At 40.0% G+C, this 27280-nt stretch overlaps 1 pseudogene; it reads left to right on the forward strand.

Annotated features, from left to right (window-relative positions):
• Positions 1–1766: 1766 nt before the first annotated feature.
• Positions 1767–26810, forward strand: LOC100969197 (beta-1,3-galactosyl-O-glycosyl-glycoprotein beta-1,6-N-acetylglucosaminyltransferase-like; annotated as a pseudogene).
• Positions 26811–27280: the final 470 nt, after the last annotated feature.

Genomic DNA, 27280 nt, shown 5'->3' on the forward strand with positions numbered 1-27280 from the left:
GATATAATGTCTGTAAGTTGCATCAACATAATACCAATGACAGAGTGGATGAGGGGATGGACAGGAGAGGATTGGCCTCAGGTTGTTGGATATTGGGGCTGAGTGGTGGCTACATAGGAATTAATTGTGCTATTCTATCTACTTTTCTGTGTATTTAAAATCCACCACAATTAAAAATTAAAAAACGAAAGAAACAAAAATAAAATCTGCCTTGTAATTCTCCTCTTCATACATGACTATGTGAACAGACAAGTACCACCAGGCACAGTGTGTCAGTGGAAAATAGTTGTCATTTTTCTTTATGACTGTGTATTAATATATACACACATATGCATTTAGTCTTACATACACTTACTGCCTGTCATCAGTCCAGTGTCATTCAACGGACCTAGGTTCCTGGGTTCCACTTTGCTGCTTCCATATTTGTGTGTCTTCAAGCATGTAGTTCATGTTTCTCACTTTGAACTCCAAATGGTGACGTTGTTGCTTTTAGGGTGGTATTGGGAGAACTGGTGATGGAACATTTAAAATAGTTTAGCATTATGCAGTATAATAGAAGGATGTTAGGGACTAGGGCTGGTTTAAGATCTGTTATTAGTCCTGGCTCAGCCATTGGTCGGTCATGTGAAGGTGCAAGTTGGACAGCTCCTTTAACTTGGTTAGTTCTCAGTTTCTTTACCTGTATATAAAGTGCTGAGCCTGCTCTCCAAGGTGCTTTAGGCTCCAGTACTCCATGATTCATTAAATTTTATTACAGAATATTATAAAAGCTTATCATATAAAATATATTGCTTTTTTGCTCATAAAGGAGAGCATGGTATATACATATATATAGATAGATAGCCTGAACAGCATAAGTTAAATATATTCTTTTTTTGTTTTTGTTTTGGTAGAAAGTGATTCTTAGTCTTCTATAAATAAAGAAAACAGAATAAATAATATTTAACAGCAAATGACAATAAAAGTTAAGTTCATATCACACTGTAAGCTAATCAGGGTTATGACTAGGGTTTCAAGACTGCGAAATTATATGGGAACATAGAAATTAAATTACTCTTATTAATATCCATAAACACTAGAAAAAGGTCAAGGAAACATTTTTTAAAATAAACTAACAACATAATGGTTAAAACTGAAAGAAATGATGATAGCAGCATTAACAATATTAATAATTGTGGTAGCAAATTTTTATTTCACTCTTGCTGTAATATAGTAAGCACTATTTTAAGCAGTTTGCATACATTCAACTTGTTTAATTTTCATAACGATCTTAGGAGTGGTTATTATTATTTTCCTCATCTCTAAAGTGACGACCCTTGCCCAAAGTTATAGAGTCGGTTTACCTGCAGGGTGTTCTGTGAGTATCAGATAATATTTGTGAAATAGTGTATATGAAAATGCTTTGTAAGCTGGACGTGGTGGCACGTGCCTGTAGTCCCAGCTTCTTGGGAGGCTAAGGCAGGAGGATCACTTGAGGCCAGGAGTTTGAGGCCGTCATGAGCTATGATCGAATCTGTGAATGGCCACTGCAATCCAGCCTAGGCAACATAGCAAGACCATGTCCCTTAAAAAAAAAATGCTTTGTAAAGTGTTAAATGCCAAACGTGTTAATTATCATTATTAGAATTAGAGGGAAGTTTAAATGTTTTAAATATGTTTAATAATGTAAGAAGAAAAAATAAAATATTTTTAAAACATTGGAAAATCTCATTGCAAAAAGAGACAAGACATGCCTAATGAAATAATAGACTAGGCAATGATCATCAATGGCAGCCAAGGCAACTAGGCGAAAAGCCAAAGGCAAACTTTATAATGAATGCATCTGGTAAAAACTCTTAAACCCACTAATAAATGTTAACATCAAAAAGAGAGATAACCAGACATTATGCCTTCTGGTGGAGATACACAACCCCACCCTTTGATGAAAAACCAAAACCTGAATCTGATCAAGATAGTTTGCAGGAAATACTGGGGACAGAAGTACATGAAACTGTTGCACAAACCAGAAGAAAAGAATCAGCCAAATCCAGAGAATGAGAATCATTATAGGACAAATGTCCTTGTTTCTTCAACAAATAAATTCCAAGGGGGAAAAAAGGAGCAGAGAAAAGACTTGTTGTTTTAAAAATATTTAAGAGGAATGTCTAAAATGTATTGTGTGTATCCCTTGTTTGTATCTTTTCATTTTTAAGTTTCTTAATGGTGTTTTCTGAGTATTGTAAACCACTTTATTGGGGGTATGATTGGCATACGAAATGCTGTACATAATTAACGTATATACCTTGATGAGCCTGGAGATAAGTACACATCTGTGAAACCATCACCACAACCTATGCCATACATACATCCATCACCTCCAAAAGTTTCCTCCTGCCTTCTTTATTTATTTATTTAGAGTGTGTGAGTGTGTGTGTGTGTGTGTGTGTGATAAAAACACGTAGATCTTGTTTGGATCTTGATTTGAACAAACCAATTGTTTAAAAAACTATGGGAAATTTAAGTACTAACTGGATTATTTAGTGATACTAAGGGATTATTGTTATTTTAAAATGAGATATAGCATTGTGGGGTATTTTTGGACAAGGCCTTACCTTGTCCAAAGGTCTGGTGTTACAGACATATTTACATATGAAATAATATATTTGTGTTTAGCTTCAAGAAATTTAGTGTGGGAGGGAAGTGAGTATATAGATTTTAAAAGACTGGGCATGGGCCAATTATTGTTAAAGCTAGGTAATATGTACATGAGATTTCATTACAATACCCTGTCCATTTTCATATATATGTTAATTTTTCTATAATAAAAAGACAAGAATATAAAGACAAACAAGATGAAATGGTTAAAAATAGTCCATAGAAGCAGAAAATAATATTATTATTTTGAAATTGAAGATACTGCAGCTAAATTTCACTTTCTGTAGGTGAAGTGAGAAATTGCATTGCAAAGTACTGTTTTAAAAAAGACAGAACCATTAGGGATTTGTCAACTTTGTTTCCCTTTCTGTGTTTAATTTAGGAATTAAGAATTTTTTTAAAAAGTCTACATAAATCTATTATTTAACAAAGACATTTCCTGAGCACACACTAAATGCCAGACTCTTGTCTTACTGTATATATTTGAGGAATTTTAGTTACAGTGTGAAATCCAGCTGGAGATGCCAAGACAACACCCACAAAGCAATTAGAAATCAGAACAGGACAACATTGTAACAAAGCTAGCTACTCCCCAGATTTGTGCTTCTCTTCCATAGAGAAGAGTAGTTCCAGGGATATAGACACCCAGCCAGGGGGTACATTTCCCAGCACAAGGTGGAGCCCTGTGCCTAGTTCTCACCAGCGGAAGTGTTATGACATGCCACTTCTGGACGGAGGTGGCAAAGAAGCAGATAGACTGTCCCTTCTTTCCAACATTCAGCAAATACCAATGCCTGGGGCAACTCTGGGAGCTTTGTGTTGAAGATGGCAAAGCCTCCATCACCCTGAGTCTCTAAACGGCTGCAAAAAGCACAGCGCTCCTTTTCCCCATCCCTGCCCCCAAAGCATCATGAATTATACACTCTCACCTGTGATCAGCAAGTATAACTTCTACGGTGTTAGGCCACTGAGATTTTGGGGTTTTATCTCTTATAGAGGTTAGTTCATGTATCAGTTGCTAAGTGGGATGTTACAGTGTATATTTGGAGATTAAGAAATCACTGTAATCACAAAATGTTTCAGGGGGAAGGTGGAGCTTAAGCCGGAATTTTTTTCTTTTTTTTTTTTGAGACAGGGTCTTGCTGTGTCACCCAGGCTGGAGTGCAGTGGTGCAAACTTGGCTCAGCTCACTGCAGCCTCTGCCTTCCGGGTTCAAGCGATTCTCATGCCTCAGCCTCCTGAGTAGCTGGGACTACAGGCGTGCACCACCATGCTCAGCTAAGTTTTGTATTTTTAGTAGAGACTGGGTTTCGCCATGTTGCCCAGGCCGGTCTCAAACTTCAGACCTCAAGTGATCTGCCCACCTCAGCCTCCCAAAGTGCTGGGATTACAGGCATGAGCTGGCACCCCCGGCCTTGAGCTGGATTTTGAACAATGAGTTGAAAGTGACTAAATGGAGAGGATGGGGAGTGAGTGGGTACCAGGATAAGGAACCAACATAAGAACCACAGCACTAATTCACATGCAGCTAGAGGAGAGTGAGACCATCTTGATGAGTAGATGCAGTTGGGGAACAAGGGAAATAAGGATGAAGAGGCAGGATGGAATCAGAGCATCGAGATCCTTGATAATTCAGGATCTGATTCAATGACGACCACTTCTGAATTAAAAGGATGAAGCTTCTGGAGTAAAAGGATGATTTATGAAAGGTCTGTATTAGCAAAATCAGTGAGACAAAATAAAGGAGATGGACCGGAGAGAAAAAAGATTAGGCTACATGACTAGCTAAGAGGATGTCGCAACAATCCAGTTCTGATATAATTAGAGACCACATTGGCAAACTCAGTAGAAAGGAAGGGTGAATGTAATCATCATCTTAAAGAACAAATCCACAGGGATTGACAGCAGAGAAAAAAACATGAATTCAAACATTTATTAAACCAGAAGTATGTCTAGTTCTAACACTCAAAATTGTGAGTTCTATTATTTGGGATATTATTTAATCTCATTGAGTTTGTGTCTTCTGTCAAATGAGAGGAAAGAACCAAATGACCCAAAAGTTCTTTTCACCTGTGAAAGTCTATGGCTGTAAAGTCATGAGTTAAAAAAAAAAAAAAAAGTAAATGACATATTCAGTAGGAGGAGGCAAAGAAGGGGGAGTATACTAATGTATGACTGAAACATACTCTATTTGAACTAGAACTGGTCCTCTATACTGGATGTTTGAATTGTTACTAATCTTTTGTATTACAAACAATGTAGCAATGAATGATGGGAAAGTACTTTAACTTTCCTAGATTTTCAATTACACCTGGTTTTAAGAACTAAGTCCTGGGCTGTGCAAGGTGGCTCACACGTGTAATCCTAGCACTTTGGGAGACCAAGGCGGGAAGATTGCTTGAGCCCAGGAGTTAAGAGGCCAGCTTGGTTAATACAGTGAGACCCCATCTCTACAAAAAACACAAAAAATTGGCCAGGCATTGTGGCATGTGCCTGTAGCCCCAGCTACCCGGCAGGCTGAGATGGAAGGATCACCTGACCCTGGGAAGTCGAGGCTGCAGTGAACTGTGATCTGTGGGTGACAGAGTGAGACCCTGTCTCAAAACAAAAATTAAAACTAAAACTAAAAACTAAACCCCGAATATGATAACTTGCCACAACAGTTACACTAGATGCAGTATTAATTCCCTCTTAGAGATGAAGATAACTAAAGTTTATTTCCTAATTATAAAGATTTAAAAATGTGAAAGTATTTGGGGGAAAAATGAAGACTTCGCAAATATAAAGTATTAACATCAACTTTGTTATTACCATCAAGCACAGGTAACACTGGCTACTTTTTTCCCTAGATAACTATGTATAAAGTAGCATTAAAATGTGTTTTGGGGTGGGCACAGTGGCTCATTCCTATAATCCCAGCACTTTTGGAGGCCGAGGCAAGTGGATCGCTTGAGCCCATGAGTTTGAGACCAGCCTGTACAACATACCAAAACTCTGTCTCCACCGAAAAAAAAAAAAAAAAAGCACAAATTAGGCGAGCATGGTGGCATGCACCTGTAGTCCCAGCTACTCAGAAGGCTGAAGTGGGAGGATCGCTTGACCCCAGGAGGTTGAGGCTGCAGTGGGCTGAGATCACACCACTGCACTTCAGCCTGGGTGACAGCAAGACCCTGTCTCAAAAAAAAAAAAAAAACTTTAGTTTTCTGTTTTACAATTACTCTTAGGCTTGTTTCATTTTGTATTACTTTATAAACAGACCCCTAGATGAAACTGTTAGTAAACTAAGAAAGTGAGCACTACTTTCCATCCTGAAAATAACAACTAATAAGGGCAAATAGAAAGTACAGTCTCTGACACTCAGTAGTTTTCTGGTACTCCAGCATTGCCTTGCTATGTATCAAAGAAAGATACCACCTAGCCAGTATGTATTTCACAAACTTATAAGGATCTTTAGGCAAGCTATATAGACAGTGCTAGACATGGGTTCCATTATACTACAGAATGAAGACCAAGATGGATGAAATCAAAGAAGAAATTGATTCACAAACATATATCGGACAAGAGACTGGTATCTAGGGTATATAAATAACTTCTATAACTCAATAACAAAAACATAAAGCATCCACTAAAAAGTGGGCAAATATTTTGAACAGACACTTCACAAAGAATGGTCGATAAGCATGTGAAAAGTGCTGAACATCATTAGTCATCAGGAAATGCCAGTTAATACCACAATGAGACACCATTATGCATCCACCAAAACAGTGAAAATTCAAAAGACTGACAGCCCCAAATGTTGGCAAGAATGTGAAGCAACCAGGACATTCAGACATTGCTGGCAGAAGTATAAAGTGGCATACTCATTTTGGAGACAGGCCTGGTAGCTTCTTATAATATGAAGCACACACATATTCTATGACCTGGCAATTTCACTCCTAAATATTCAAAAGAAATAAAAACATAATGTCCTCAAAAACACTTGTATGGAAATGCTCTCAGAAGCTTTATTCATCATTGCCGAAATCCAGAAACCATTCAGGTGTTCACCAATAGGAAGGTGGATAAACCAACTGTGGTGCAGTCAGGTAACAGAATATTACTCAACAACAAAAAGGAACTATTGATGCACACAAAAACATGAATGAATTGCAAAAACATTATGCTGAATGAACAGTCTTACCCATAAAAGCACATACTTTATGACTCAATTTATATAAGTTCTAGAACAGGCACAGCTAATCTATCATGGGAAAAAATTAGAACACTGTTTGCCTGGGGCTAGGGGAAGGTAAGAGAGGATTGACTGCAAAGGGTCAGGGGAAACTTTCTGGGGTGATAGTAACATTCTGTCTTGAGAGGGCATTAGGATACACAGGTGTATACATTTATCAAAACTTGGCCAGGCACAGTAGCTCATGCCTATAATCTTAGCACTTTGGGAGGCCGAGGTGGGAGGATCACTTGAGCCCAGGAGTTTGAGACCAGCCTGGGCAACATAGTGAGACCTCTACTCTACAAAAAATAAAAAATTAGCCAGAGGTGATGGCACATGCCTTCAGTCCCAGCTACTCAGGAGGCTGAGCTGGGAAGGATCACTTGAGCCCAGAAGGTTGAGGCTGCAGTGAGCTGTGATCTTGCCACTGCACTCCGGCCTGGGAGACAGAGTGAAACCCCATCTCAAAAAAAAAAAACAACCAGCTCTGTGACTGGTAAGCTTAATATTTATACAGATCATATTACTTGAAGAGAAAAAAGAGCAATACAAAAATCTAGTTAAAGGCCAGGCACGGTGGCTCACACCTATAATCCCAGCACTTTGGGAGGCTGAGGCGGGCAGATTGCTTGAGGTCAGGAGTTCAAGACCAGCCTGGCCACATGGTGAAAACTTGTCTGTACTAAAATACAGAAATTTGCCGGGAGTGGTGGCATGCACCTGTAATCCCAGCTACCAGGGAGGCTGAGGCAGGAGAAAACTCCTGTTCTGATCAGGAAATTGTTAGCCATGTAAGCCTTTCCAAGCCTAATAGGCTTCTCTAGGTCTGGGAGGGACTTGAAAGCAAAATTTAATTTGATTTGAAGTGACCTCATGGAGAGAGAGCTGCAATGAATAATTGTTCTTATGATGCCCAACTAACACTGGGCTCTTTAAAAATATGCCTGCATTTGTGAGTGTCCACTTCTGTGCCTGTTGTTGAGGTCTTTGAGAGGCAGCATTCCAATGGAGTTAGGGCTGTGCAGCTGCCACTGTGACTAAACAGCAGAGAACACTCCAACGTACAAGGGAGCAATTTCAGGGTCACTCCCCCTCCTCCAAGCAGAATCTTTCCCATTCCCACCCCCCCAGCCAATCTGAAGTACACATAAACACAAACACATTTGTACACTGGGAGCTCCTGCTGTGTGCTGAGATCTCAGTGTGTGCTGAAAGATCTCCTTCCATACTGCAAGTGAAAGCTGTCCCTTTTCCCAGCTACTGAAGGCTACCCCTTACGCTGAGCACAAGTTTCCAGCAGTATTTCTCTCTCCTCATACAAAAAGTCTGATAACCAAAAATACATTGAAAGAGAAGAAACTAAAAATCGCCTTTTTATCTTAAACTCACAAAAACAAAAGCCTCAAAAATTATGTGGAGGCTGAAAACTAGGAATCCTGATCTGGAAACTGAGGTCCAACGTTGCCAATATTTGGATGGAGGTGAGCTTGCACAAGATCTAAAAATTGTTACATTTAGCAGGTGCAGGCCTGAACCAACAATGACAGTTTTTTCTATGGAGAAATATAATCTGACTGTCAAATAACCAGTTTGCAAATTTTGGAATACAACTCATTTGTGAACACTCTAATTCGATAAATTGTAATGTTAAAATTACAGGATAGATTATCATTTATATTTCAAACCAGTGTCCATTTTGCTGTATGATATTTGATAATCTAATCATTAAATGTTTGTTGAGCATTTACTATGTGTCAAGCACTATGCTAGGCACTAGGTATAGGGAAGTAAACAAAATGGACATGATCTCTAATGTTATAGGATTTATTATCTAATCTAGATAAAAATAAGCACCAAATTAATACATAATTAGAAATTATGACAACTGATAATGAAGGGAAAGGGTCAATAAGAGAGACTCCTAAAATCATAGCAGGCTTTTCTGAGGAGACATTTAGCTGAGAAATTAAGAGTAAGTGAGAATTAACCTCAGGAAGGGTTAGGGAAAAGACGTTCCTGACAAAGGAACGTTTCCCAAAGCCTTGGAGTGGGAAAGCATGTCGTTCCTTCAAGAGTTGAAAGGCCCGGCACGGTGACTCATGCCTGTAATCCCAGCACTTTAGGAGGCCAAGGCGGGCGGATCACCTGAGGTCGGGAGTCCAAGACCAGCCTGACCAACATGGAGAAACCCTGTCTCTACTAAAAATACAAAAATTAGCTGGGCGTGGTAGCGCACGCCTGTGATCCCAGCTACTCGGGAGGCTGAGGCAGGAGAATCTCTTGAACCCAGGAGGTGGAGGTGCACTGAGTGGAGATCGCGCCATTGCACTCCAGCCTGGGCAACAAGAGCGAAACTTCATCTCAAAAAAAAAAAAAAAAAAAAAAAAAAAAGAGTTGAAAGAAAGCCAATCTGAGCAAAGGGGAGAAGCCCAAGATGATGTTGGGGGAAAAGGCAGGAGCAGACTCTACAGAGCTTTGGAGAACGTGTTAAGGAAACTGTAGGTTCTAATAAATGCGATGGGGAGCCCAAAAAGAGGGAGTGATGCCATTTACACTCTTAAAACCATCTTTCAAAAGGCCGGACGTGGAGAATGGATTAAATGGAAGCAAGAGTCATGTCTCTTTCTCTGTAAGCTCCCCATTCAGAAAAATGACAACTTCCAATTTACAACCATGTTAATGTAGCATACTTAAAGTTATTTCTTTTAAATAATTATAAAAACTTAACATCCCGGCCAGGCGCAGTGGCTCACGCCTGTAATACCAACACTTTGGGAGGCCGAGGCTGGCGGATCATGAGGTCAGGAGATCGAGACCATCCTGGCGAATATGTGAAACCCCATCTCTACTAAAAATACAAAAAATTAGCTGGGCGTGGTGACGGGTGCCTGTAGTCCCAGCTACTTGGGAGGCTGAGGCAGGAGAATGGCATGAACCCAGAAGGCAGAGCTTGCAGTGAGCTGAGATAACACCACTGCACTCCAGCCTGGGTGACACAGTGAGACTCCATCTCAGAGAAAAAAAAAAAAAGTTTAACATCCCACACATTTTTTGCTTACTAGGCAACTCGCTCCCAAGAAAATATACTACCACTAAATGAGTGAAAACTGCAATCTTTTCTATTCGGGCAATATAAATTCCAATATTCATTGAGAATGAAGATAAATTACCATTCAAGACAGAGGAAGGGGTAAAAATAAATGTCTTTTTATGTGACATGGCATTCAGAATATTATCTCTATTTTATAATCAGAGGAAACTCTGCATTTCATTGAAGTTGCTGGGACAGAAACAGCCAGAAATAGATATTCTGCATTCTTGACTTTATTCTGTTTTTGTTGCCTAGTACCATTTCTTCCTGTGGAGCATATAAGAGCAGCAGCCAGTCCTTTTCATCGTTCTCATCAAATTTGAAGGTAGGCTCCTGGCAAAAGTGAGTATGTGTGTAACTGGGTAATACAATACTTTTTTTTCCTTTTTGTGAAGAACGGGGTAACCCTATATTGCCCAGGCGGGTCTCGAACTCCTGGGCTTAAGCTATCCTCCCACTTCTGCCTCCCTAAAAGCTGGAATTACAGGCATGAGCCACCGCCTGGCCTCCAATACTTTGAAAATAATACGGTCTTCTCTTACCGCTCTGAGAACAAGTTCCTTGACATGTTATTTCATGCTATTCGTTTCAGGGGAGAGGGCTGAAAATAAGCATATCTTAAGAAATACAAAGACAAAAGAAATACTCAGCTTCTTGCATTCAAAATAGGATCATGTAACAATCTAGGTTATCTTCCAAATACCTTATTTCCTCCCCTCTCCCTGACCAAACCCACAAGGCTCATTCTCACTGCCTTTTTGTTTGTTGGCTTGTTTTACATGTGTTGATATAAGGGTTCATGCTTTATGGAAGTAGGATGCTACGTTAGGGGAAGCAAAAGAAAAGTTTGCTTCTCTCACATCCCAGGAAATTGTGAAAAGAAGAAAGAGAAGGAGCAAGAGAGCAAAAGAAAAGAAGAGTTAGTCAGACATATATTCTGATTTCGCCTCTCTGTGAATTGGATTAAATCTGTGGCTCTCAAACTTTAATGGGCCTCAAATCACCTAGAGTGCCTTTTAAAACACAGTTGTCAGAACCCCACCTCCAGAATTCTTGATTCATTAAATCTGAAGTAGGACTTGCACATCTCACAAGTTCCCAGATGTTGCTAATGCTGCTGACCCAGGGACTATGCTTTGAGAACCACTGTGTTGAAGAAATCCAAATAATGCCAAGGTTAAAGGAGTCTCTTGTCCTTGATTTTTTCTTTTTTTTCCCCCCTTGATTTTCATGTAGTGCTCAGGAAAGACATCATCAAACCTGGTGAGCAGCCAAATCTCCCCAACTCATCCCACATCAGTGGGTACATAAACCACAACCCTCTTCCCTTCACACCAGGGCATCTTCTTAGGGACAGAAACAGGATGGGTGAGGGCATCTCAGAGACTGATTATTTTTTTCCTAGAAAGACACAGCATTCCTTAGGAGACTGTTTCAGTCCCAAAATCTAATGACTCTTAAAACATTGGACAGCTGGTCAAGTTTCTTTCCCTTTCATTCCCTGTGTCAGGTTTCATAAGGCCTTCTGATTCCCTCTTCTCTTTCTCACAGACTGCAATGTGAACCTGTTACAGGAAAAGGGTCCGAATCCAGACCCCAAGAGAGGGTTCTTGGATCTTGCGCAAGAAATAATTCAGGGCAAGTCCATAGAGTAAAGGGAAAGCGAGTTTATTCAGAAAGTAAAGGAATAAAAGAATGGCTATTCCTCGAGGCTGCTGGTTGTCCATTTTTATGGTTATTTCTTGATTATATGCTAAACAAGGGGTGGATTATTCATGCCTCCCCTTTTCAGACCATATAGGGTAACTTCCTGATGTTGCCATGGCATTTGTAAACTGTCATGGTGCTGGTGGGAGTGTAGCAGTGAGGACAACCAGAGATCACTCTCATGGCCATCTTGGTTTTGGTGGGTTTTAGCCGGCTTCTTTACTGCAACCTGTTTTATCAGAAAGGTCTTTATGACCTGAATCTTGTGCCAACCTCCTATCTCATCCTATGACTTAGAATGCCTGACCATCTAGAAATGCAGCCCAGTAGGTTTCAGCCTTATTTTACCCAGTTCCTACTCAAGATGGAGTTGCTCCGGTTCAAATGCCTCTGACAAACGAGTTGACATGGCAGTGAGCCATCTTCAGTAGTGTGGATGATGAAGACAACACCTTCCAAATGGTAACACCACAAATTGGAAGCAGCCTTGGGTCTAGACACTGCCAAGCCACCTTACAGACCTTGGACTTTTACTTGTTTGTCATTGTATGTTGGCCCCATTTGATACAACAGTCTAATCTATATCTCAGTCAGATCAAATGAAATGAGAGGCATAAGTGATGTGAGACTAATATATGAAGTCATTGCAGTGCTTACAATTATAACATCCTTTTTCTATGTTATACTCTTTTTTTTTTTTTTTTTTTTGAGATGGAGTCTCACTCTGTCACGCAGGCTGGAGTGCAGTGGCACCAGCTCAGCTCACTGCAGCCTCTGCCTCCCGGGTTGAAGCGATTCTCCTGCCTCAGCCTCCTGAGTAGCTGGGAGTACAGGCATGCACCACCACACCTGGCTAATTTTTGTATTTTTAGTGGAGACAGGGTTTTACCATGTTGGCCAGGCTGATCTTGAACTCCTGACCTCAGGTAATCTGCCCACCTTGACCTCCCAAGATACTGGGATTTACAGGTGTGACTGCCGCACCCGGCCTTCCTATGTCATACTCTTATTGACTGATGGTCAGTGATCTCTCCAGGGCTTCGGCTAGATTAATCCTTTGATGTTTCACTTTTCTTCTCATTTCCAATTATTCTTCCTTTTCTTTCTTGACTATTGTTTGTCTATATCATTGCATTTTCTCGGGTCTAGTGATCTGTGTAATTTTACCTCATGTTTTAGTAGCATTTCTTCTACAACTGCCTTGAGAGTTGTTACAAACAACTTACACATTTTTTTACAGCTGTTAATACTTTGAAATGTCGGAATAAGTCAATAAATAATCAAAATACTACACTTTTTTTTTTTGAAACGGAGTCTCGCTCTGTCACCCAGGCTGGAGTGCAGTGGCACGATTTTGGCTTACTGCAACTTCCACCTCCCGGGTTCACACCATCCTCCCACCTCAGCCTCCCAAGTAGCTGGGACTACAGGCGCGTGGACTTCAGGCCACCACGCCTGGTTAATTTTTTGTATTTTTAGTAGAGATGGGGTTTAACCATGTTAGCCAGGATGGTCTCGATCTCCTGACCTTGTGATCTATCCACCTCGGCCTCCTAAAGTGCTAGGATTACAGGCATGAGCCACTGTGCCTGGCCAAAATCATACACTTTTGAAAGATTTTCATTATCAACCTTTCACTTCTAAGGTTAACATTTATGAATTAACAGGTGTGATTTGATTAAGGTAATAATGCAAAAATTATATCCAGTAGAATCCTGGGCCAACATACCTAAGAATAAATAAATAAATATATTTGTGTATGCGTGTGTGTTTCCCTGAAATTTTATATTTGTATACATATGTATACAATAGACACAGATGATTTTTATTGAATAAAAACTCATATAATAGATACAGGCTCACATTCTTACACATTTAATAGTCAAATATTTTTTAATCAAGTTGGTTCCTTTGTAAACTCAATATGCATTCAGATTATGTTAAATATTCTTAAAATTTCTATTTTTTCCAAAATAAAGTATTTTTTGTAATAAAAATTACCTCCTAGACATTGGGGCTATATCAGATACTATATCAAAGCTAAGATTCAGTCCTGAATGAATGCCAATTTTGAAGTATTTTTCACTGTAGAAGTCACAGTCCTTCAGAATATAAGTCACCAGTAAGTGCTCCGAATTCCTTTCTGAAGTGTCACATCACTGATTTAGTTAGACCAAGAATAAAACAATTTGAGAAACAAATACACATCTCAATTTATCTCATCCCTTAGCCAACAATATAATATGATTTTGTACCTCCCTCCATTCAAAGCACCAATAGCCAGAGAGTCCTCTTTCCAAAAGAACAAACATACAAACAAATGCAGCTTAAAAAGTAAAATAAATACTCATAGCATCATCAATAAAAAATTATAAAAACAGGGCAAATTTTATTTCAAACATTTTACAGTGCTTTTAAATATTGTTTCAGAAGAAGGAAATAAGCGTATGTATTCTGCTAAGATCTAATGCTTCAGGAACCCACAAAACAGTTATTTTATCACCCTAGCTAGCTACTGATCACAGACATGGGATCAGATGCCATGATAGAGACCAAAACAATGAAGCTTTGTGACCAGCTACAGGACTGCAGCAAACCCAGAGACACTGACATTGCCTGGAAACCAGTGGTCAAGACAGAGCCAATAGTTAGAAGTCAAAAGAGCTTTCATGAGTTATGGAGCACACACATCCAGGAGTTCAAAGCAAGCCTTGAATCACATGGATAACGAAGGCCAAAAGAAAGCATAGAATCAAGACAAGAAGGGCTGGGCGCGGTGGCTCAAGCCTGTAATCCCAGCACTTTGGGAGGCCGAGACGGGTGAATCACAAGGTCAGGAGTTCGAGGCCAGCCTGGCCAAAATGGTGAAACCCCGTCTCTACTAAAAATACAAAAAATTAGCTGGATGTGGTGGCGGGCACCTGTAATCCCAGCTGCTCAGGATGCTGAGGCAAGAGAATTGCTTGAACAGGCCTAGGTTGCAGTGAGCCGAGATCGCGCCACTGCACTCCAGCCCAGGCGACAGTGAGAGACTCTGTTTCAAAAAAAAAAAAAAGACAAGAATTCAGAACCATGCATATGAAGCCCCACGCTGACTGTCCTGTGCGTTAGTCATTTGAGTGAATATAGCTGCAGCAAGAATAGTGTGTGTTAGCTGCAGATAAATTAGTCCCAGCCATTCCTTCCATCATAGTGGTTTTCCCAGACACTGGGAATTACATATGTCATTTATTTTTCCCACTATCCACAGTTAAGGACTCAGGAGGAAAGCCAGATTGGTTATAAACTAAATAAAGAACTTATATTTTATCTTCATGTCTAAGTTGCATTGTGAGTCAAATTCCCACCCTGCTAATAGCTAATGAGCTATTGGCTGGACTTCAAGTAGAATCAAAGAACAAAGTAAGTCTGAAATTTGGCATGGGAATCTCCAGCTAGCCAGAAAAGTACCAGGAGACAAAATTACATATAAAAAAAATACCCATTCTTTTAATTTGTTTACAGCTTTATTGCGATATAATTCACAGACTGTACAATGCACCCACTTCAAGTGTACAATCTGATGGCTTTTAGTATATTCACAGATTTACACATCTACCACCACAATCAATTTTAGAACATTTTCATTACCCGAAAAAGAAGCTCCACTCCTCCCACCATCATTGCAGGCAACTGCTAATCTATTTTCTGTCTTTATAGAGTTACCTATCTGGGCATTTCATATAAACAGAATCACACAACATATGGTCCTTTGTGACTCGCTTCTTTTACTTAACTTGTTTTCAAGGTTCATCCATATTGCAGCATGTATCAGTATTTCATTTCTTTTAATTCATGAATAGTATTCTATTTTATAGACATACAACATCCATTCATCAGTTGATGGAAATTTAGATTGCTTCTACTCTTTGATTATTATGAATATCACTACTATGAGCATTCATGTATAAACTCTTCTATGGACGTATTTTTTGTTTGTTTGGTTTTGGTTTTGTTTTGAGACGGAGTCTCGCTCTGTCGCCAGGCTGGAGTGCAGTAGTGCGATCTCGGCTCACTGCAACCTCTGTCTCCTGGGTTCAAGTGATTCTCCTGACTCAGCTTCCCAAGTAGCTGGGACTACAGGTGTATGCCACCATGCCTAGCTAATTTTTTTTGTATTTTTAGTAGAGACAGGGTTTCACCATGTTAGCCAGGATGGTCTCGATCTCTTGACCTCATGATCTGCCCGCCACAGCCTCCCAAAGTGCTGGGATTACAGGCATAAGCCACCATGCCCGGCCTGGACATATGTTTTAATTTCTCTTGAGTACACCTAAGAGTAGAATTGCTTGATCATATGGCAACTCTATGCTTAACTATTTGAAGAACTGCCAGACTGTTTTCCAAAGTGGCTGCACCATTTTTCAACCCACCAGCAGTGTATGAGGGTCCCAGTTTCTCCACATTCTCATCAACACTTGTTATAATCTGTCTTTTAAATTATAATACCCCATTCACATTTTACAAAATCTTACGCAGTTCTTCTGGCTCTTTGGACCTGTTCATTGAACTAGTTTCCTAGTTAGAGAAGCCCACTTAGAAAAGGCAAAATACTGAGCACATTCTTGCCTAATGGGCAAGCAGGAAAGAAAAGGCCAGAGCTGGCAAAATGTCTAGGGGAAAAGAGGGGATGAAGAATACATAAAGCAACGCCCAGTCTCCCCGAATATAAACACAAAAGAGGCCTGGCATTGCAGCTGCTTCTACCTGAACTCATTCCAGGAATGACTAGGGCAGGATATGCAGGTAAGAAAAGATGAGCAAGAGTTGGAACTTCACTCAAATTAACTGGAGAGGGAATATGGAGCCAAAGTTAAGCTCAAACTATTCTCTCCCCAACTCCTATTTGGTATTTTTTCACCAAAGAGCACATACTGAAACGCCTTGGGGGTCTCTTCTACCTTTAAAGTTCTATAATTTCATGATTTTCTTCCTGTAAGTATACCTTAAGTTAATTATGCAGTGTATCCCTTATATAAACAGAAGACTGTCTCAGTAAGATTCCTTTTAAATGTTTTGAATGAATTTTTAAAAATATTTTTACTTTTAATGTTTCCTGAAGCTACACTGTCTATAGCACTGGTATTTCCCAGAAGTCACTAAAAGCTCCTGAAAGTCCAACTGACAGAAAAGATGGATTTGATTAAAAGGAAAAAACACAGAATATAGTCCTTGGAAAGTATACTGATTTGTTATTTAGCCAGTTAGAGAATTGCGCTGTTTTGCTCTTGGGAATTGTACCATGGAATAAAATAATTTTGTTGAACTGCAATATAATTACAACATCTGAAAATACAGGAAAAGATGAATTAGAAAGATGGAGGATTCAAAATAAGGAGGACCAATTCCAAACAAAATACCAAGCAACCAAATTAGAAGATATTAGAAGGTGTTACACATGCTCTTCCTATTTAACATAGAAGGAAACTGCAAGTAGTATTGCACTAATAAGGCACTTCCTCATCCCTAAAGTTACTAGTTCTTCAATTCAACAGATATTTTTGTGCACCCACTATAAGCTGGGAACTTTGCTTGTCTCTGAGGCTGCCAAAATAAATAAGACAGCCTCTGCCAGAGAAGAGGAACAGAGGGCTCACCCTCTGCTAGGCAAATGAAAACTTGTTATTCAGCTGCAATACCCTGAGATCATTCTACAGCTATGAGAGGAAAGAATGAGAGTTGAAATTGTGAAAAGAAATGATCTACAGTTGCCTAAGCTGGGGGTGAGAGGAGAACCTGGAGAGGGGTGGCAAGGGAATTGGAGGGAGAGGACCTGATTCATGAACTCCACCTTGTAAAGAACTAGCAGGATTTCACCAAGCAGAGACGGGCAACAGGCATTTGTGGAAAGTACTGTAGTGTCACAGCAAAGGTTTTGGAGATTTATACGTTTTCACCATATCAAACTATCAATACTCAACAATTTTTTGGCCTAGAAAAATATATATTCATATGGTCCAATCGAAAACAAAATAATCCCCTTGAGTGTCCCAAATGAATGTTTAGAAACTGTAGGAGAATTAGTTAGAAAAGTAGTTTGAGTCAGAGTTGGAAGAGCTTTGAACTGAAGTAGTTTCAGCTTTATTCTATAGGTGATGGAAAAGGCAATTCATAAAATAACTTTGAACAAATAACCAATAAACGTATGTTTAAATGTTTAAATAATTTCAAGTTTAAAGAAAACTATGTATCATTTTCAGTGCCACAAAGGAAAACAATTTAATGTTAACATTCAATGTCAATAAGGACTCAAGAAAACAGGATGTTTCCCTCCGTGGCTGGGTGTGTAAATTGGAATAAACTTTCAGGAAGGCGATTTGAATACACCATGACCTAGCATTCCACTTTGAAGACTTTATCCCAAGGAAAAACTCATGGATATTAAAAACAAACAAAACAACTTGGAGGCCGAGGTGGGTGGATCGCTTGAGGCCAGGAGTTCAAGACCAGCCTGCCCAAAATGGCAAAACCCTATCACTACTAAAAGTACAAAAGTTAGCCGGGTGTGGTGGCATGCACCTGTAGTCTCAGCTACTCGGGAGGCTGTGGCAGAAGACTTGCTTGAATCCGGGAAGCAGAGGTTGCAGTGAGCTGAAATCACACCATTGCACTCCAGCCTGAGCGACAGAGCAAGACTCCATCTCAAAAAAAAAAAAAAGTTTAGCCACCAGGATTTCCTTGATGTTCTACAGTAGAGAGTTGTGTAAATAAAACATGAATCATCCTTATAATTGAACATTACACAGCTACTTTAAATGCTTAAATAAATATTTAATGACATGGAAATGCTCATGAAATTTTGTTACATGAAAAAATTAGGTTGCAAAACAGTACGCGTATCAGTCAAGGCTCTTAAGAACTAAATCAGACTGACTAGGTTTGAGTTTCAGAGCTACCATTTATAGTCATTGGACCTTGGACAAGTAACCTAATCTCCCTGTAGCTGTTTTATCTATAAAATGGGGATAACACCAGTCCGTAACTCATTAGAGTTTTGTAAAAGATTAAATGAGTTAATACACATAAAGTCCTTAGAAATTTGCCCGGCACATAGTAAGCACTACCTAAGAGTCAGTTATTGTTAATATCATTAGTATTTGTTACCTGTGTATGAAGTCAACTTTGAAGCTAATTTAAGAAACAAAGGTGGGAAGAGAACTATCCAGGCAAGAACCATACCCAAAGCCTTCTGCAGAGCTAGTCCATGAAGTCACCACTCCAGCTGCCAAGCACTGACCCCATGGCTTGCACTGCCAAGTCTTTGGGAGCTGGACACTGCATATTGCCTCAGAACAGCTGTGTCTGCTGCCACTGGAAACCAGATGCAGCTGCTATTGCTGCTGTGGCCCTGGCCAGAGCGGATTCTGCATCATCCCTGCTGCTTTGAGTCACCAGCCCCTGAACCAAAGTCAACAGAGGATTCATCTGCTTGGCTGCACCAAGTCCCCAAAAGCAGCTAAAGAGGTTGAGAAAAAAACAGCATTGGGTGTTTTTATTCCATAGAAAAGGCAAATTTTGGCCGGACATAGTGGTTCATGCCTGAAATCCTAGCACATTGGGAGGCTGAGGCAGGCTTGAGCTCAGGAGTTCAAGACAGCCTGGGCAACATGGCGAAACTCTAAAATATACAAAAATTATATATTTTACAAAATACAAAAATTGGCTGGGCGCGGTGGCTCATGCCTGTAATCCCAGCACTTTGGGAGGCCAAAGTGGGCAGATCATGAGGTCAAGAGATTGAGACCATCCTGGCCAACACGGTGAAACCTCGTCTCTACTAAAAATACAAAAATTAGCAGGGTGTGGTGGGGCGTGCCTGTAATCCCAGCTACCCAGGAGGCTGAGGCAGGAGAATCGCTTGAACCCAGGAGGCGGAGGTTGCAGTGAGCCAAGATCACGGGCCACTTCACTCCAGTGCAGATGACAGTGCGAGACTTGGTCTCAAAAAATAAATAAATAAATAAATAAATAAATAAATAAATAAATAAATAAATATTAGCTGGGCGTGCTGATATACACATGTAGTCTCAAGCTACTCAGGAGGCTGAGGTGGGGAATTGCTTGAGCCTGGGAGGTTGAGGCTGCAGTGAACCATGATTGCACCATTGCACACCAGCCTGGGAAACAGAGTGAGACCCTCTCTTTAAAAAAAAAAAGAAAGAAAGAAAAGGTAGATTTTACTTTATAAGATGGGGGAGTCAACAAACTTAGAAAGCAAATTTATACATTAGGTAATTTAAAGAAGATAAAGGATCCTTTTTGGTTTTAAAAATACAGATACAACATGAGTGTGTATTTTCACTCAAATAAAGAAAGGAGTAAAAGGATACACATCAAACTGTTCATGATTGATTCTGAATTGACCATTATGGCTGATTTGAGTGTTTCATCTTCTGTCTATAACTTTCCAAATCTTTTGTGACATAGAAAAAAACAAGACTGAGCAATATCAGATCTCTATTTTTGAAAGAATTGAGTCTTTCTTAGATATAGCTATGGAATAGAAAGTGGAAGACTAGGTTCAGATGGACATCATTATCTTAGAGCAGGACCTTGCTACTCCAAGTGTAGTCAATGGACCAGAAACATTAGCTTGACACAGAAACATATTAGAAATACAGAATCTCAGGCCCCGTCCCAAATCTAATGAAAGCAAAAAAGGAAATGAATCAGCTGATATTCGAGAAGTATAAGCAACAAGGCTTGACAATATGAAGAAACTCATAAAAGATTACAAGCCTTAAAAACATTTCCAAATTTAGAAGTATGCAGGGTCATTAACAGAAACGAATTACTGGAACAGGAGCCAGTTTTTTGTTGTTGTTTTTGAGACAAGGTCTCAGTCTATCTCCCAGTCTTGAGTGTCGTGGCATGATCACAGCTCACTGCAGCCTCAACCTCCTGGGCTCAAGTGACCCTCCCACCTCAGCCTCCCAAGTAGCTGAGACCACAGGCACACACCACCACGCCCAGCTAATTTTTCAATTTTTTGTAGAGACGGGGTCTCCCTTTATTGCCCAGGCTGGTCTCGAACTCCTGAGCTCAAATGATTCTCCCAAAGCGCTGGGATTATAGGCGTGAACCACTGTGCCTGGTTGGTTTAGACACAAAAGGTTTGAGAACTTGAAAGATGGCCCAGCAAGGGAAACATAAAATTAGGGCCAATAAGAAATGTCAAAATTAGGCTTATAAATATGAGCATAATCTAAGACAAGGAGACAACGGAAGCCATAACAGTTGATACGACTTCTAACGGAGAACATGCAAAGCAAGATAAGAAATCCAAGCAAGATCCTTTGGTAATATGTATATTTTGGAGATGGGGGAGAAAGAGAAGTCAGAAAATGAATGGCCAAAACTAACTTCATCAAGAGATTAAAGTGTCAAAGAAAAACGAACGACAAGTATTTCATTATTATTCAATTCTTTCCTCCTTTCGTGACAAATTGTGAGTGGTTTACACAATTATACTTAAAAGAACAGTAATGGATTAAAATAGATCTCAATTCTAGAAACATAGAATGGTCAAAATGTTTGGGAGGGGGAGGATATGAAAGAGAAGGACACTAATGTCTTGGATGTTATAATAGGTCTCATTATTGGAAGATATCAAAAAGTTCATAGCTTTTTTTTGTTTTGATGAAAATTTCACAATTTTTATAGTGTTGCAAATCAAATAAGACCACGACTTATCTTTGTTTCATTCATTCATTCAGCTAACATTTATGGAGCACTTGCTACAAGCGAGGAACTCTTCGGGGTGTTGAGGATACAGCAGTTAACAAAACAGACAAGACCCTTGCCCTCATGGCCTTACATTCTAGAAAGGCAGACAGACAATAAACAAAAGAAGTAAGTAAACATATTGTGTGTCAGATGGTGATAAGCACTATAGAGGAAGGGATAAAAGGTGGGGTGAGAGCTGCCGTTTTAAAAGATGGGACAGAGAAGACCACTGGGGAGATAATTAGACCTGAAGGAGGTGAAGAAGCCACTTATTCAAGTATCTGAGGAAAGCGCATTTCACAGCAAGGCTCTGAGGCTAACATGGCCCTGGTGCGGTCAAGGAGGCCAGTATGGCTGTGCTGAGGGAGTCAGGAGTGGGGAGGAAAAGAAGACAGAGGAGTAAAGGCCTTCGGAGGTTTTCGAGCAGATAAGTGACATTATCTGATGTGGATTTTATCATTCTGGCTGAATCTATTCATCTATCTATCTACGTAACTATCTATCTATGAATGATATATCTATACCTGTATTTATATAGATATAGATGTATTTTTTTGAGACAGGGTCTTACTCTGTTGCCCAGGCTGAGTGCAGTAGGGTAGTCTTGGCTCACTGCAGCCTCAACCTCCCAGGCTCAAGCAATCCTCCCACCTCAGCCTCCCAAGTAGCTGGTATTACAGGCACATACCATCACAGTCAGCTAATTTTTTTTTCTCTTGTAGAGACATGGTCTTGCTGTGTTGCCCAGACTGGTCTCAAACTCCTGGACTCAAGTGATCCTCCCACCTCAGCCTCCCAAAGTGCTGGATTTCAGGTGTGAGCCACCTTGCCCACTGGTTGCTATTTTAAGAACAGATTGAAGTGGGAAAACCAGATAGGAGGCTATTGTAAATACCTAGCCAAGAATAATGGTGACTTGGACCAGGTACCTTTGACAGTTTTATATTTTTCAGATAAGCACCTTTTTTGTTTTTCTTCTAGTATATCCTAAGAAAGTGGGATGGGAAGAGGGATGAGAGATTGTGTGTGTAGCAGAGAAAGAAGTGCAGAACTCTCAACTCTTCTAGTTACATAATTCTAGGTATTTCGCAATCATCCTCAGCCACACAGAATAAAATGTGTAAGCAACTTAAACATTTAATATGTCTAAATATTTAAATCTTCTAAATTATCACAGCTTCAAGGAAATGCTAAAAACAAAAACTAAAAACCATTATCATCACTACGTCAATAAACGTATAGTTAGGCCAAGGTAACAATAAAAGAACCCAATCATGTATTTTAAAGACATGAGCAATATATTTGAAATGTAGAGTCACTAAATAATGAGTAGTTCTGAAAGGTGTAATTTTAAACCTTCCACTCTTTCAATGCTATAATTAAAACAAAAATGAAGCAGAATCTAGAGAGTCCACACACAGACTTGGATCACATCAGGACATAGAATTTGCTTTTTCTATGGATCCGAGACCAAAGGCTTCGTTTATTCGCTAAAGATTAAAAGGATAAACCATTATTTCTCATTTTAAAGTACACAGACAACCAAGTCAAGTTAAATGTTGATTCAGAGAAGAGTTGTCAACACTGCATTAACATTACCTAGTTCTGTAGGGTGCTTTATTGTTTACAAAGCACTTTAACTACCATTACTTCATTTGAACCTCACAATAGACCCATTAATATCATAATTCTTAACTTACAGATGAAGAAACCCAGTCTCAGGGAGGTTAAGAGACTTACCCAAGGGCATCCAAGCCACTAGCAAGAGCCAGAGCTGGAAACAGAACCCTCACTTCCTAGTCCACTGCTTTTTTTTTTTTTTTTTTCTTAAGTAAGTGTATTTTAATGCTATAGCAACTATCTTTCAGGATCAAGATAAAAGGCATTTCAGAAATATTTAAGATTGCTACTATTTAGCAATTAACAACATAAATAAATGTCATTAATGCATTAAATCATATACAAACCCAATAAAATTGTAGTATTCTTTCAAATTCATTATCTCCTTCAATGAAACAAAGCTTCCTATGCCAAGTTCCAGCTTAGGAAGGATTTGTCACAAAATAAAAGTACATTGTTGATCTAAGGAATAGGATCGAAAGGACTCTGAAGAGTCAAGTGATGGAATGGCGACCTAAACACCCAACACAATGGAGTCCACTGCTTTTTATACTGTACCAACCTGCATTCTTTTCCAGGCATAGAAGAGGCCACAGTAGGAGAATGATTTCCTTTGTGTGGGAATTAGCCAGGTCTGCAAGACCAAAGGTAGAAAGCAGTACCTATGGAAAGGTACCAGCTTGGGAATAATAGTAAATATTGGGAATTATGGTAAATATTGTTGTCCCTATTTAACGTTGGAAAAAAACAAGGAACAGAGGTTTGTTCTAGGTAAACGGTGACTCTTCAATTATTCAGGAGTGGCTTGCCATTTAGGCTTCCCTTGATCTTTTTCAGTATTCTCTTTTATGGCTCTTGCTTATCTCCTGGCCTGCTGGTTAGCACCTCCACCAGAGGGCAGGAAGAACAGGAAGAGAAGCATTGCAACCGGTTTGATCAAAAAGTTGCAATAAGAAAACTTAAGTCATTATCTTAATTTAGGCTTTGGAGTCTTTCTAGATTTCAGTTACTAATATGACCTTTGCCAACATTCTCCTAGATAAATCTACAATAATCAATGCAGTAAAATGATTTCCTATAAATAAAAATCATCTACTTCTAATTGTATTGTTCAATACAATATTACATATATTGAACCTTATATAACATTTAAATTTATTTAGAACTTATTACATGCACTAACTTTGTATAACATTTTTAACTTCTTTGGAATTGGTGTGAACTTCTCCAAAGGCATATCAAATGCTCCGGAGCTTAGAAAATAAAATCTATCCTGGCCGAGCATGGTGGCTCACACCTGTCATCCCAACATTTGGGGAGGCTGAGGCAAGTGGATCACCTGAGGTCAGAAGTTCGAGACCAGCCTGGTCAACATAGTGAAACCCCGTCTCTACTAAAAACACAAAAATTAGCCAAGCGTGGCGCTTGAACCAGAGAGGCAGAGGTTGCAGTGAGCCAAGATCGCACCACTGCACTCCAGCCTGGACGACAGAGTGAGACTTCGTCTCAAAAAAAAAAAAAGAAAGAAAAGAAAAAAGAAAAAAAGTCTCCTCCACAGCAACTTCCTCAGCATTTCAAACAACAATCAGGAACTTTTGTTGTTGTTGTTGTTAAGGGCAGTCTTCTAGGCTTCAAGCACCAACAGATGTTCCTCCTTCATGGCCTTGAAGGTTGTCAGTTTGCATGTATCAGAAGTGCAAAGGTATATTAAAATAAAGAACAGCACATTTAGAATTAAGGAAAGTCTGGATCATTTAGTGCTCTGATTCCAGGTGACATCTGGCACCCATTACGGTACCTGTGCTTTACTCTGCATGGAGAGAAAGTGCTAGAGTGAAAGTCTGGCCCTGGAGGTGCAAGAAGGTGCCCTACTGTGTTGCTTCTGCCTGACAGAAGCCTTGAGGGGCTGAGGGTGTGGTTTTTGCATTCCTGTGGAGTGGTTCAGGCTGACCTCAACTGCATGAAGGACCTCTACACAATGAGTACAGACTAGGGTACTTGATAAATCTTTATGGTATGGATTTTGCTATTCAAACCAACCTGGAAATTTTCAGGAAGCTCAAGTCATTAATGGGTGGAAACAACCTGGAAACTGAGACGATGCTAGTCAATAAGGAAGAAAGGTGGAAAAGAGGGCATGCAGTTATTAGTGGAAAGCTGACAAACATGGGGACTGTCAAAATGTGTCCTCCACTCGAAACATCTCTTTATTCAGGCAGTGCCTATTTTGTGGTCAGTAGGGAGGACGTGGGGTATATGCTAGAGAATGAAAAAAATTTAAAAGTTTATGGAGTAGGCCCAAGACACACACAGCAAGTATCTCTAGGCCACTGTTCAAAGGATTCCTGAAGTCCCCAGCTCACTCTCCTTAAGCCATGAGTATGACTCTTCTGACATGCATGCAGCTTCTAGGTTTGTCAGGTGGCAGCACTTTGAAGCACTCTTTACCCACCTGCAGTAGGGCCCATGTGCGCTTAGTGTGCCTTTTCGGAGCTGGCACCTTGAACTGGACGCTGTGCAAGCACCATTTGTTTGCCAATAAGCCTGACACGGGCGGTGACCTCTTTGCCATCCAGTGTTTAGATGAGCATCTGAGACATACTTTGGAGACTTTAAAACACTGGCCACTATAGGCAATTTTAGTAATAGGAAGAAGAATGCGCAAAATTGACACTATCTGGTTCCTCTTATTTGTCAGTAAGCACCAGGAAAATTGTACAGGGCCCTCTTTGGAGCAAGGACTCTAAGTCTTCGTGTCAGAGAAGCTGCCTGGTTTCTGCAGAGCACAGTTGGCTAGAAAGGTTGGAGCATTAAACTTTCATCTAGAGTTAAAGTGAGGGGGAAGTATAATAAAAGTAGCTGTGAAGCCAGGGCCGGTAGCAAGTCATTCTGAAGAGAATGGGCTGAGGCGGCTGGAGAAGAGGCTGACACAAAACAATCAGCCTGTCGAAAGAGCTCAGGGGCTGGATGCAGTGTCTCACCCTGGTAATCCCAGAACTTTGGAAGGCTGAGGCAGGAGGATTGCTTGAGCCCAGGAGTTCTAGTTGCCAGCCTGGGCAACACAGGGAAACCCTGTGTCTTCAAAAAAAATTGTAAAAAATTAACTGGGCATGGTGATGTGTGCCTGTAGTCCCAGCTACTCAGGAGGCTGGGATGGGAGGATTGCTTGAGACCAGCAGGTTGAGCCCCCAGTGAGCAGTAATCATGCCATGGCACTCCAGCCTGGGTGACAGAGACCCTGTCTAAAAAAAGAAAAGAAAACGCCAGGTGCAGTGGCTCACGCCTGTAATCCTACCACTTTGGGAGGCTGAGGTGGGCAGATCACCTGAGTTTGGGAGTTCAAGACCAGCCTGACCAACATGGAGAAACCCCGTCTCAACTAAAAATACAAAATTAGCTGGGCGTGGAGGCGCATGCCTGTAATCCCAGCTACTCAGGAGGCTGAGGCAGGAGAATCGCTTGAACCCAGGAGGTGGAGGTTGTGGTGAGCCGGGATTGCACCACTGCACTCCAGCCTGGGCAACAAGAGCAAAAACTCTGTCTCCAAAAAAAAAGAAAAGAAAAGAAAAGAAAGAAAAAGAGCTTAGGGACTTAACGTTAGAAGATTTCACCTGTGCCAAAATTATTTAGAGAATTTTAAATGTGACAATTGTCCTGGTATGAATACATTTACAGCAACAAATAATCATAAAGATATAGTTTATCTCATATATTTGTTAAAATAGAGATTTGATTTTACTCTAAACGATCCTTGTAAATAATTTCTTTTCTGCTATACCATTGTGCTGTGTAGTGTGTCTCTGTATATCATCTCAGAAAGCTTAAAATTGGCTTGATTTAATAGTAAAGAATTTTTTAATTAAAAAAATTTGAACTAACAATTGTCATAATTAATCTCATTTTAAAGTTAGTCCATGTTGAACTTTTCTGGACTATTTATGCATTGATTATTTTAGCATACATTTACAGAATGCCTACTGTGTGCCAGGCATTATAATAAGTGCTGAGGGAAAAAGATAAAGAAGACGCAGATCTTTCCTCTAGAAGGTCTCAGTCTAGAGAAAGACAGACAATTGCATTACAGAGCAGTGAAGAAGTTAAGATTTAGAGTAAGACGAAGTATGCAATGGTGTATGCCTCAGAATACGCAACAGGCATAATGGCCTAACACCAAACCGGAGGAGTGGGTACAAATCAAGAAAGGAGATGGTCGCTGAGTAAAGGATGAATAAGAGTTTCCCACATGAAGT

The sequence above is a fragment of the Pan paniscus genome, chromosome 6 (genome assembly GCF_029289425.2).
Source record: "Pan paniscus chromosome 6, NHGRI_mPanPan1-v2.0_pri, whole genome shotgun sequence".
Classification (NCBI taxonomy): Eukaryota; Metazoa; Chordata; class Mammalia; order Primates; family Hominidae; genus Pan; species Pan paniscus.